The following is a 13,609-nucleotide window of genomic DNA, read 5'->3' on the forward strand; positions in this document are numbered from 1 at the left end:
GCTTAATTAAACATCTATACGGTAACATTTACGGACGAATATTGGGGTAATATTATCGCGTCGCTTTAATCTGCCATTTAATGATTTGATTGCGGTCTTTGAAATGGCATCACAGATGCTGGTATAATATCACACGAAAAAGGAAGGACCACCAAGTGCACCAGTGCGTTGCAGCCATCGGGGGTGGATTTGACGCCGGTGCCGAGGAGAGGCGCAGAACGTGTTCGATCGACTCGCGAACGCAGCCCGTGCTCATACTGTGACAGAGTTCGTTTCAGTTAGTCTCAGTCGCTGTTTGCCCGTCGACAGCGTATAGTCGCGCCGGTCAACGATTATTTTTTCTTTTTTTGTTTCTCGATAATTCTCTCGCAACACTCGTTCTATACGTACACCATCAGTTTATCGCGCGATCATCGTTCCCGCTTCCCCTACCTTGTCACGTCCTTCAAAGAAGATTTCCCTTCAGTTTTTTGTTGTTTGGGGAAAATTCATCGCTCGGACACATGGATTTATCGACACGACGATTTATCGAGGCATCAGCGTGATGTACTTTTCAAGTTTCATATTTTCTCTATGATACTTTCTAAGGAGAATTTAGAACTCGAAAGATATCAATTTCCAGGAAATTTATGAGACCATCGATAGGTTTGAATTTAATTAACTCTCTTATAATTGGTATTTCAATTTTTCAATTCCTTAAATTTAGCTTTCTTTATGCTGTTGGACGATATAACGCGGGCATTTTATGATATATCCAATATATTCGTATATATAGTTTACTTTATACATTCGATAAATTTCCTTGGTTGGCCGGCCTGCAACTCACATACGGCACTTAATAAAAATTTGTTTCGTTAGAGGTCGGTGTTTGTTCATCTTCGTCATAAAAATGTCATGACGTCATATCATATCACAAGGGTTCTTCTGAAAGCTAGATATTCGATAACAAGATTAATGGTTTTCGGTAGCTTGCAATGTCAAGCTTTGAACTGGCGGGATCGCCTTGCTGTCAAATCGCCATTCAGCAGCGACCATATTCTTTAACTACGTTCAAGACGTATATCACGCTACAGAAACCATCAAAGGAGGATAATTGCAAGTTAGTTGCCTCTTAGAAACGAGACAGTTGGTTGTTACTTGTTATCCGTAGTTGGTAGTTGTTCTCCTTAGTCGTCACATATTATAGAGACGACATTCATAGTCACCAGTTGCCTTCGCTAATAGTTTCTTGTTGTCTGTAGTTAGTTCTCGTCATCGCTATGTATTCCATCAACCACGTAAAATTTAACATATAGGATTTTATTCATTTTTATTCTTTCTGTAGGAAGATTCTTTAAGTAATATGAATTTAAGTAACTATTTTATGATACAATAAGGTGGAAAAACGATTATTTTACGTAACGTAATTTTTTAAAGAACTTTGAATTTAAAGGATTCAGATAGATATCTTAAACGTAATTAAACCCTCCATATCGTAACAAATTAAAAGAAATTGCGCAAGAAAGTACAAATACATTTAATGCATAAAACATATATTTAAAATCCAAATGTAGGCGTTGACGCGTGCGTGCTACATGTTCGAAACGTTCGTTACATCCGCGATAAAATTTGTAACGACGAAGAAGCTTAACATATGGTGTGCTTCAAGACGACAGTAAAAAGTGTTGGCGGATTTTTCGAAATTTCTTCCATTCTTAATAAAAATATATTGTATAAATATAGTAGGATTTTTCAAATTTAAATAGTTATAATGATTTGAAACTTTACAATCGTACGGTTCTGTTTTATCCTTTGAATATACCTGTCATTTTCATATCTCCTTTTAACTAAACTAAATATTTGGAAATCCTATAATTTGTACACTTCTATTTGTGAATAAGATCGATGAAATTAAAGCGTAACTATGCTTTCAATAATGGCTTCGATGTATTGCTCACCATTATGGCGGATTAACGTCTCTAAGTGATCGACCTTAATCACTAAATGGCAGCCGCGATTCAGTGGTAGAGCCTTACACATGACGGACATTGCAAGCGCTTCTAAGACGTCTATTGTGAAACGTTTCCAATAGCATCGGTTACGACGACGGTGAAATCCGAATAGAAATATATATCGCGTATCGCTTCAGCCTGACATGTCTTAAAATAACAATTCACAATTTTTCGTTCTTAAAAAAGAAAAAAAAAAGTCTATAAAAATTATATGCAAATAAAATAGATAAATGGATAAATGGTTGTACAAATTTATAAAACAGATATTACAAATATACGTAAATAAATTACATATTTATAAATTGTTTGTTTAAATATCTGTTTGTTTAAATAAATAAAAGGGATATTTACGACTTACAATGAACTTACAATGAGTCCTGTTTTTAGTTTTAAACAAAGCAAAAACGGATAACAACTTTTTAAAATGTAAAACTCAACGCAACAGTGGTTTTTTTAAATTAATCAATAACGTTCAAAGTTAATTAATTTAGAGTGGTTTGTACATTTTGTATGCTCGCCGTATTTTAACGTTTGATGTGTAACGTTTGATGTAGTACTTGATGCCCGAAAAATCGAAAAATAATTAAATTTGATCGTTTCGTCGAATTTACAAGTGTGTATATTCGTGTGAAATCCTATGTGCTTGTGTATGCTGATGTGAAAGGTGGTAATATATTTTTCTTTTTTCGATTATTGTTGTCAACTTTTGTGTGGAATAAATCAATTCCGTGAATAGAAGTGCAATCAATACAGCTTACTATGAAATGATAGCACAACAACAGTACATATCGCCATTGACGTCAGCTTCACAAAATTTCTCGAGTATCGAGGTCGTCCATTTGGGTTAAGAATTTATTTCCAAAATCCCACAAGCACGAATATCTTATGGAAATCCACTGTATTTCCACAGTAATTTTTAATAATCAGATTCCATATTGTATGCTACGATTCGAGGCAAATCTGCAGCTAATTATTATCTTTGCTGCCTTTAAATACCATAAATAGTCGTCCGTAAATTTTAAAAGATTTTCTGTGCCATACTTATATTGTGTATTTTAGTCTTAAGGTGCGGGTCGTGTTCAATTAATTGAAAGTGATGAAACTGTAATGGGTCACGATAGTCAAATATTAAAAATGGTCTCGTTGGCTACATTTAAAATCTTTACGAGATATATATGCATAGTACGTTGCTACTAGCAACGGGTAGCGACGAGCAATAGAGAACAGTACCTTCCTTATCTCGTCGTGATTATGTACATACCAGTAATGCACAGTACTCGTACTGAATATCTTACAACATCTACATAGATTTTCAGATTTGTTTCGAATATTACCAGCATAACCATGATAGTAGAATTCTGTTACAGTATTAATTCTATAGTGCCGTTATGCATAATACAGCCCTAAAATGTTTCTACAAATATACGAATATTTTCGTCAGCTACTATATTCCAACCATGGCTTATTATGAAAGGAAATATATAACGAAATTACTTGTTTTTTTAGACTAAATTAGTTTAATTTGAATAATTTTAGTAATTGTGTAGGATCGAACAACAACTTATCATTAGCTTCACTCGAGACTTGATTGCACGTAGCAACGTAATTGCGTTGGAACTGAGGGTAGAAAACAATGTCAACCGTTAGACGCGTCCGTCTGGCGAATGTGTAACGCGTGAATAATAGATGGCGGCAATCACTTGAACCCTACTTATAGCTGTCTCGGCTTATATCGTAGCATTCAACCTAGGGTATAACGATAGGGATCATTAGAAGTTCAAAGGCCGGCTGATCAGCCTCATTTTGTTCCATTTTTTAATCAAGCGATGAATCGACAAATTGTACAGATTTCGATGGTTATCACAGTTCTCTGGGAATTTTGAAGCGCGGTTCGTCGAATTTAGTCGGATTGGCTACAGACTCTTTTACGAGCAGCTTGAAACTCGATCTAGTTTCGAGAAAATGAAAAATTCGTTTTATCTCTTTGCTTCCCTGTTCCTTCCTTCCTCTTTTTTTCTTTTTTTTTTTTTTTTTTTTTGCTTTTTACATTGCGTTAAGACCGGCTAAATAATATTGATTGCCATGGACGTTGGCTGGTTTAAAATCACTGACATCGACGATAACAAAAGTAAGTTTGATGATCATTTATCTGAGCCGGTGTTATTCGACTTGAGCTCTGCACATTTGTTAATATTATTCTAGTAGGGATGAGATACTACAAATTTTAAATAACTTCGATTAAAATTATATTATAAAAATTATATTACATTAACGTTTAGAAGTCAATAAAGTGGAAAGAATTACGCGAGATAATGTAAATATAAATTATATTACATGGAAACAATACGGCTAGGTAATTTGAAACATTCTGGCTAAAATTGCATTCTTTCAAAGTTAGGACGTACAGTATTTACAAAGTAGATTAAGTATCAAATGGGGTACTTAAGAAAATTCATGTTATCATTCTTTAGTAAACATTTTCAGCAATAGCCTTAATAGCCTTCTGCAAAAGCTGCTTTACGTTACGTTAACGTATTCATTATTAATATTAATCATATTGTTCTTATCTCCTAGGGGCATAACAATCCATTTTTATATTGTGTTAAAGCTAAATTTCTATTAGATTGTCGCAAAATTTTCTTTCGTTTTATAAAGAAATGATAGATACAGAAAAAATATCGTACATCTATCATTTCTTTATAAAACGAAAGAAACTTTTGGAACAACCTAATGTTTCTCTACAACGACACTTCTACGATGTTAAAATATTTGATAAAAATATTTGATAAAAATATTAAGAAATTCTAATATTGATTTAAACGTATCGATTTATTTACTTTTCGCTGCCAGAAATTGTTAATTATGATTTCCACTTGAAAGAGTATTTCATATTATGAGGATAAATGATCAAATTCATCTCTAATATACACGTTAGAGAGTCATTTATAGCTGCAATCCTGTTTACCGTTCATATTCCTGGAACTCGATAATTCACTAGGCGATTGCTTTAACCGTGCAGAATACATCCATAAATAATTAATCGCTATTAATATTCCATCGACTTTTGAAAATCCCTGATGTGATCTATTTCACGTGATGAGAATACGTGTAAAGTGAGGTTATTGCTTGATTATCTTTAGTCGAATAAATCGAGTGATTCAAATTATAATGCGGAAGAAAGTCAAAACTATGTATATTATTTTTTTCAATTTTTATGTATCATTTGACGGAAGGAAATTTGGTAAGTAAGGTTCACCTTCTTTAATGTCAATGATTTTGACATATGTTATTAAGCTCCAAATTCTAAGCAATCTTCTATATATATATGTAGTATCTTAATGGGTCTTAGAGGAAAGGACAAGTAATGATGTTTTGATTTAATAAATAATATTCGAAGCAACGAAATGATTACAATGCTGTCGTACGTCTTATTCTCATAGACGGCTTCCGACTTCCCGATTCACACTCTTCGGCTTCTACACTCGCTCGCTCTCGCTTCTCAAGTCACACTCTGCACACCTTTTGCATCCGTCTTCTCCGGCTGCTCAACTAACACTGCCTTTAGCGTCTCTTTGTCTTTTCCCGTCCTATCGGACACGTGTCCCGAAACGCCCGTGGCCAGAGTCACGCAGGCCCTTTCCACGAAACTATCCACTTAAAAAGAACCGACGACACATTGATGTACCCGACGATGCCGCGGCTCTCGCGGCATTGTTTATGGTTCGGCAGATATCTTAGGCCTTTTGTCCACGATACTACATATATAACATACGTATAATAGTCAAAGTTCAACTACCAAGTATACGCAAAGCTTTTATTTTCAATTTATGCGATACACTATGTTTCATGAATTTATTTGCTAACGGTATTGAAACAAATAACGAGCAGAGGACGAACTATCCGTGAACTGTTTTGCCAACGAGTACGCTTCCAATATTTTCTGTTTGAGAAAACACACTTGTTGCTGTTGCAACTCCAAATATTTTTACAGCCGATGCTTTTGCCAGGAATCATCGGCTAACATGTAAAATAGAGAAAAGCCATAGTTGATTGTAATGGAAATTTAGAAAACCTGAAACTCGATATAGAAGGGAAAAATAAAGGAAAGGAAGGGAGAGATAATTGGAAGCTTGGGGCCAGGATTAATTCACTGAAACCGGGCTGCTTGTGTCATCACGAAACAGAATTGCCAGTACGTCATTTCTGTGCTCCCGTCCTCGTAAAAACGGTTTCACTCGTTAAGAAAAAACGAATAGGCGGTGAAGAGAGAAAAAAGCAGACAGAGAGCGCTTTTAAAAAGCTGACGAAGCGTGCGTTGCCACAACGAGACACACGGTGCTATTTGTCGTTTTAAATTGGGCCGCAACTTGTTTTTGAGATCTTTGCTAGAGACATGTGAAAACACGTTGGAAGTATATTTCTTGTTTTTGTGGAATTTAGCTGGAAAATGAAAAATAACGTAAAACATGTACTTACGACTTACAGGGTAATTGAATGTATACACTATAATAACCAGCGATTTAAGGCTTTAAAAGATCGAAAGAAAAGAAAAGAAAAGAAGAAAGATAATATGTTGTGGCAGTCTAACTCGATCTTAGGAAATAGAGAGGGAGGGAGGGGCGGAGGCAAAGCTTGTTAATCTGGAAAGAATACAAGCATCAATTTCAAGCACTTATAGAGAATCAAGCGGGCTTGTTAAGGTCGTAAGTTGGACAATTATCCCGTGTTAGGTTCAATCAGCTTAGTTCTACACAAAATTGATCGAATCATGTGAAAACAAATGTATTCTGATTTTTGTCGCAGATATTTCTGGTCTACGCACTCCAGTGCCAACACAGCAGTTATTGAAACAGCTGATTTTCTCCTATTCTAGAGCGACAACATCCCCTGATCTTTTACAACCATGAAGGACCTGTACTCGGAAATACTTGCAAATCTCATCTGCTTGCAGGTTATTTTTGTCACTTTCTTCCCGTCAGGGGCTGGTAAGTTGATACTGATTAATTATACCATCGAAATTCTATATAATGGCTACAAAAAATATTTGCATCATTACCCTCATTTCCTAACGAAGCGCGTTTTTTTACCAAGTTTTATATTTCATTTGATAGTATCAAATCTCTGTAGTTACACGAAAGTATTAAATGATAGGAAACTTGATATACACGAATTTAATTAATTAATAAGTTAGTCGATATACAGCCATTATTATTTCATGTGAAATATTACAACGTCAAAAACTTAACGTTCTTGTACGTACAGTATTAATCACAAATTGTAAGAATGTTTACTGATAAGCAAAATAGATAATATGGAAAACGCAGACCTATGGAAAGAGAATTCCTGACATTAGACAGGAATACGCGATTGCACGAAATATTTTATGGTATGTCTAACATGGAGAATATATGCGGCGAAGTACGAAAAATTCATCCTGAGATATGTATACGACCTACGCGGTACGGGACGTGTTATAAATGGTTTCCGCCACTCAGCCGTATTTGAATTTGTGAACACGATCGAACAAATGACGCGACAATTATTAATTGCCGTCTCTGCCTTAGTAACGATTCGCGTTGGAACGAGGTCGAATCGTTCCGATTCCACGCTCGATTAACAAATAATTACAGTGGACATCAATTACTTGGATGACCTTCGTCATTTCAGCTTAAAACGATTAATTTGATCAAACCAACCAATTATTTCAATTAATACAATCTGCACTTTAAATTCGCACGTCTTGTGTATACACACCGGGCCAGAGAAAAGTTTTCATTCGTTCGAGTAGAACCTTCGTAGTCCTTGAGGACGCGTGTCGCTTCTCGTGCACCTAAAGTTTCGCTCAAATTAACCGATTTATTTGAATTCGAGCGAGTGAAAACCTCTTTGTCACCGTGAGTTTGTTACTTAATTGATACTCTTAGATGCCCTTTGCTTTCAATCTCTTACATCCATTCTTAATTAGTCAAGTCGTTTGACTTTTGACAAGTATTTTGAAACCATTTTACTAACACCAACCTACTTTTTTACTTGAGATTATCCGCTATTTTTATTCAAATGTATATGTACGTATATACACTTTTGAATTTTAAACGAACCTTCTATTATACCTATATCCTTTAAGTGCCGTTTTAAGTTTCAAGAGACTTTAACTCGGATAGCTCGACTTGGAGTTCTAACGTATACTGTAAAGCACACTTGCGAAGTAAAACAGCAAACACGATATAAAAACTTTTTCCCCATGTAAGAAATCGAATAACCTATTTCAACGGTGCTTTAATCTCATCGATGAAGCATCGATGCAACGAAGAAGCATCGTGATAGCCGCAATGCGGATCCGTTGAACAAAAATTTCCTGGTACGGTCGTTTGAGTAATGTTATTAACCGTTTTAGTGTCGGATGTTTCAAGACTCCGTATCGGTTTGTGCTATGCAGCGCGCTAGCGCTTCGTTTATTTATTTGCGAGGAGTACCGATCGACGCGATCGCGCTGCCCTTTTTCATCCTGTTTTTTTCATCGAAATATACCGTTCGACGTGCTCGCGCTTCATTTCATCGGTTATACTGGAAGCGTTACAACAAACACTCAAAAGTTTGCGAAATATTTATGCTCTGCGTTTCGTTTGCGTGATAACATTCTATAATGCAGGATTTGGTTTTCCGATTCAAGAGGTAATTTTTTATATTGGTGTTTTTTTTTTTATTTGGTTTATGATCATTTGAAAAACAAGTAATTACGAGAGGAAACTCTGACATGACTCGCGACGAGCACGCTTGAGCGCGTTGCGAATTAATGATCGTGACCATACATCGTGGCACAATTTACCACGGTACGCGAATAGAGCGATCACGTTGCGTGGCGTTAAAACGGTTAGCGTAACTGCGCGTACGATTGTCGAGTGGCAAAGATATTGACGCTGCTAATTGTTTTCAGTGTCTTTAAGAGGAAACTGTACTGATTTCGAAGGAAAAGTTGTCTCGTATGGAATGATGTATGTGCCGGGACCTTCGATTTGCACTCAATGCTTCTGTTACCATTCGGAGCCAAAATGGTGCCAGGCTATCTTCTGTTCACCTCCTTTGGTAAGTATATGCTCATTCTAAGAGCAACCAGCTTAACACAACCATGAGAAACTAAAGTACACCGTTAACGCTTGCATGCTGGTCGTTAAAACACATGCTGCGCGAATAGGGTACACAGCGATTCATTTAACTCGCCTTGAATTAGTTTTAGAAAGACAAACATGGACAGGGATAATTTTTGTCACGAGCCGTTTAATTTAATCGTTCATTAGAACGAATTAATTTACACCTGCTGAGATCGCGATTGATGTGACAAATTCGAAATCTTGTTCCATATAAATATTTTTAAACAAGCACGTCGTAAGCTTTGTATATTTTTTAATCGCAACGAAACTGTTCAGAGAAACGCTGAAATTATTAATTAGAAAAGGAGATTTCTACGCATCGTTGTAAAAGTGTCAGGGAAAATATTCGTGAAACAGTTACGTTGTTACAAGTTCTACAAGAAGAAATATTGAAAATCACGTTCCACTTATTCAGTTGCACGTGTAAAAGGTATCTTGCGTTCGCGCAAAAAATCTCTGAAGGATACATGCTTTATAATCATTGGAGTGTCGAAGTTGTTACGCGGATCGGCGTACACGTACCTTTTAATGAAACTAGGTTACTCATTCGTTATTCGTTCCTAATTTTCAGCTTCACAATTTTTACGCAATAAAATTTTATACACCTGTTCGGTTTATAAACGATTCAATTCAAATTTAACAGAATAAAAGTTGAAATAATCATTTGTACTTCATTAAAAGGTTCTTTCAGCATCTCGTTTTAATATTTTTATTGGTAATATTTTGTTAATCGTTATATTTAAATGGAGTTTTTCAAAGGAGAGACATTTTAAGGTAGGAAATGGACATACATTTATAATAAGAATTCAGAAGAAAGAATATTTCATACAGAAAGAAATATTCCGTATGTATAAATAACTACGCCATGAATTTTATATGTATCGGATATTCCTTCTGATTAATGTATCTGATGTTTTTTCACGCGAGGTAGCGTATATTTGCATCTATATGTCTCTTCGTTTCTCAGTAGTAAAACTTAGCATTCATGCGGCTGATAAGTAGTTACGCACTGACAACGAGAAACATAAAATGAGTAAGAAGCATGAGACATTCTATAAGAAAAATAAAGTTGTTTTTATCTTTCATTGCATATTCGTCAGAATATTGTTAATAAATATTTAAGTTAAGATTTCAGTTGAAATAAATACATAGGATTAGACATTTATTTATATATGTATCTATGAACGCATTTGACATAAAATTTTGATAACGACTAAAATTATATATTCTGATATTAAATTAATTTAATGAGAATAAAAAACTAATTTTTTTAAACAAGATTTTGTATAAAGTTATATTTATTAGGAAAAGTTCGTTCATCCCTTTATAATATGATAGGATTAGACTCATAGCTGTGTAAATCATTTCATGGAATAGTATATGTGTGCGTGTGTGTTCTAAGTTTTTATTATAAAAATGCTAAATGTACTAGGAGACGTTTTTAAAAATTCATACATTTCTCTTCATCAAACATATCAATCGTTATATTGAAAAGTTAATTGTCTTTTATTTGTTTCGAGCTGCACATTGATTGAGACATTCGTGTTGGTTATAATTGCGAATTTAACGCAACGAAGTTGTTTGAATCCCTTGCAAGCATGTAAATATATCGTCGAATTAATAGGTCAATTACTTGAGGTTGGAATTGAAAGAAAGGGAAAGGTGGAGGAGAAGTCTTGCGTTTGAATGCGGGACACTTTTAAAGGCCACAGTTCGCTGAAATTGCCAGAGAATTCAATTAAATGGCAAATTAAACCATTGAACTGAATCTGTTTCCAATCGCGAGCTTAGAAGTTCTATCCTTTGAATTTTTATATCAGTCAACTTTCTTTTTGTACGTACGGTAACGAATATAATTCATGAATTAATGAAGTATGTAATTGGATGAAAGTTCTTCTTCCTGGATTCAGTTTAGACTAAGAAAAATTATATAATAACGAAATTATCAACTTAAAATTGATAGAGTGTATAGTTTATTATTTTTTTCTTTTTTGTTTTTTTTTTCTTTTGCGTGAGGAGGGGCAAATGCTGTTACGCATACCCAGTGATGCGGATCACTGGGTTATGTGGGACTCGGGCGGATGTTGTTGCCATACCCACTAAAAACCCCTCCTCCTTTTTCCTTTGCTTTGAGGACAGACAACCCCGGTAAAACCTGTCGGCAGTCATCAGGGTTGTCCTTTCATGCCCCGTTGTATCTTCTTCTTCGGGCAGTTATTCTGTATATTCTGTATTGCTCTCGTCATCTTCTCAGCTAGTTCAGAATACTGGGCTGATCTCCTTCTGCGGTTTTTCGTTGTTTTGTATTCTTGCCTTCACTGCTCCGCGTAGTTGTTGTTGCTCTTGTTCTCCTCCTTGCTTCCTCCCAGGCCTCCGCTGTTACCCTCCTGTGAGACATGACGGTCTTGCAGAATTGCCTGAATTTATCCCAGCTCTCGTTCTTGGCGGTCACCGTGGCGATCAGGTTGTCCACGTCTATCTTCTCGCCAAGAGCGTTCTCCAGCTCGATCCTTCTGTCCGTCCACTTCGGGCACGCGAAGAGGGCGTGCTCTGCATCGTCGTTAGGGTCTCCACAGTCGAGACAATTGCTGTCGCTGTTCGTGCCAATCCTCTTCCTATAGACACCGAAGCTCCCATGCCCGGTTAACAGCTGCATGGTGTAATGATCGATGTCCATCTTCTTTTTGGTAAATAGCAGCGCACTCGGTATTAATTTCCTTGTGACATTCTCCTTTTTGTGGTTTTTCCACTCCTTCTGCCACTCCTCCTGGGCCTTCCTGCGAATCGCCTCCATTTCCTCCTTCAGCTCGCTACCGTCATCCGCACCGATCCTGGGCTTATGGATCTTGTTCCTCTTGTAAGTCTCTCCGAGCGCCTTTATCTTTATGTAAATCGGGAGAATCCCGATGAACACGCAAAGTGCCGCGTGGGAGACGGTACCGTATGCCGTCGTTGTTATGCAGAGGGCCGTTCGTTGTGCCCGTTTCAGCTTCTTCCTGTTCTTATCGGTATTCGCTAAGCTAATTCTTCTTTCTGAACCCATACTGCCTCCGATGGAACGGGTCCGTTCCGATGCATCTCTCGATGATCTTCTTAAAGCATTTTTCCCAGACCTTGCTCATGGCTGGGAGTATGCTTATCGGCCGGTACGCGTTAGGGAGACTGGGATCCTTTCCCGGCTTCCTTAGCAGTATTACTCTGGCCGTCTTCCAGCAGTCTGGTTCCAGCTTGCTACCAGCTCCTGCTTCCAGCAGTCCAGGAGTCTTCCATCGACTCCTGCAGCCTTCTTGGTGTTCATTCTTCCGGCGGCATCGACGACATCGCCTTCGCCGATGACGACGCTGAAGCTGATGTCTTCTTCTTCTTCGGTCTCTGCCTTTTCGCGGCCCTCGTAATGGGAGGGTCCGTGTCCCATGGTGAATAGCCCCTCTGTAGGACTGCTTCCACCATGTCGATCGGCATGTCGTTGGTTGGTTTCTTGCTTTTGCATCTCTTCACGACTGTGCGATAGGGTTTGCCTTCTTGCTTTTCTGTATGGATGGAAACGCGGTTGAAAAGTAGAACGGAGTAATTAGCGATGCACGATCCCTGGCTGGTGAATATTTTTCCATCGGGAGAAGTCAGGTCGAGCGATACAAGATTTATATGCTCGTTCTGCCAGTTATTTCAACGTCTGTTACGCGATGGAAAATGAACATAAATGAATAACAAATGTATTACAGCCATAAAGATTGCTTGATGTACGCCACCGTTTTTCCCCTATTTCTCCGATACAATTTTCCTTTTTTTTTTTCTTTGCCAAACACTTTACTAATCGGTACGTATTCGAATTATCCTCAATTATTCTCGGTTGTTTCCGTTTCCTTTGGATTTACATAAGTACACGTTTGATGTACGTGCAGAGTGAGATAATAACTATTAACAGCTATAAAATAAGAAGCGAAAATACGTTGAAACTCGACTTCTAGATTCGCGAGACTTTGCAGAGCTTCGAAACTCTCGTGTTTCAAACCTAATAAAAAGTTGCAGAGGGAGAATTACATTGCGAGATCTGTTAAGGAAAATCGTATCGTTGTAATAGGATTATTTCAGCGAGGGAAATTCCGTGTTGCGTGTAACGCGTTGCAAAGCCATGAGCTTTCTTTCGGGTTAATATACATAATCGCCTTATCGAACTTTCCATCTCACACGTGAATTTTGCATTTCAATCTTCTTACTTGCAGTCCAGTCCAGTTTAGTGTGACTAAGCTAAATGTTTTATAGAGAGACGTACAACTCTATGAAGGGGAGATCAATAAATTGGGTTATCTTTAAATCACTGACAATTATTTCATCGACACGATTTCACCGGCAGCGAATTCACCGGCAATGTCTATCAAAGTTTATTTACCGATACACCGAGTGAAATCACCACAATCATTTCACCAATATTCTCCTTTGTCGATAATTATCATGCTTGCCACTACATGT

At 37.0% G+C, this 13,609-nt stretch overlaps 1 protein-coding gene and 2 long non-coding RNA genes across 7 annotated transcripts in view; 2 read left to right on the top strand and 1 right to left on the bottom strand.

Annotated features, from left to right (window-relative positions):
• LOC126927703 (omega-amidase NIT2-like) overlaps positions 1-13,609 on the bottom strand; it is a 36,271-nt gene that overhangs the window by 11,530 nt on the left and 11,132 nt on the right. The gene's annotated exons all lie outside the window — the stretch shown is intronic.
• LOC126927722 (uncharacterized) overlaps positions 1-13,609 on the top strand; it is a 31,035-nt gene that overhangs the window by 1,433 nt on the left and 15,993 nt on the right. The window lies entirely within an intron of this gene.
• LOC126927727 (uncharacterized) lies at positions 252-9,435 on the top strand. 2 transcript variants are annotated; one of them, XR_007715820.1, is made up of 3 exons: positions 2,931-4,119; positions 6,795-6,976; positions 8,926-9,435. It is a non-coding gene; the product is annotated as an uncharacterized LOC126927727 (long non-coding RNA). The 2 variants fall into 2 exon arrangements; XR_007715819.1 differs by lacking the exon at positions 8,926-9,435 and having other exon boundaries at positions 252-4,119; positions 6,795-7,421.

The sequence above is a fragment of the Bombus affinis genome, unplaced genomic scaffold (genome assembly GCF_024516045.1).
Source record: "Bombus affinis isolate iyBomAffi1 unplaced genomic scaffold, iyBomAffi1.2 ctg00000202.1, whole genome shotgun sequence".
NCBI lineage: Eukaryota > Metazoa > Arthropoda > Insecta > Hymenoptera > Apidae > Bombus > Bombus affinis.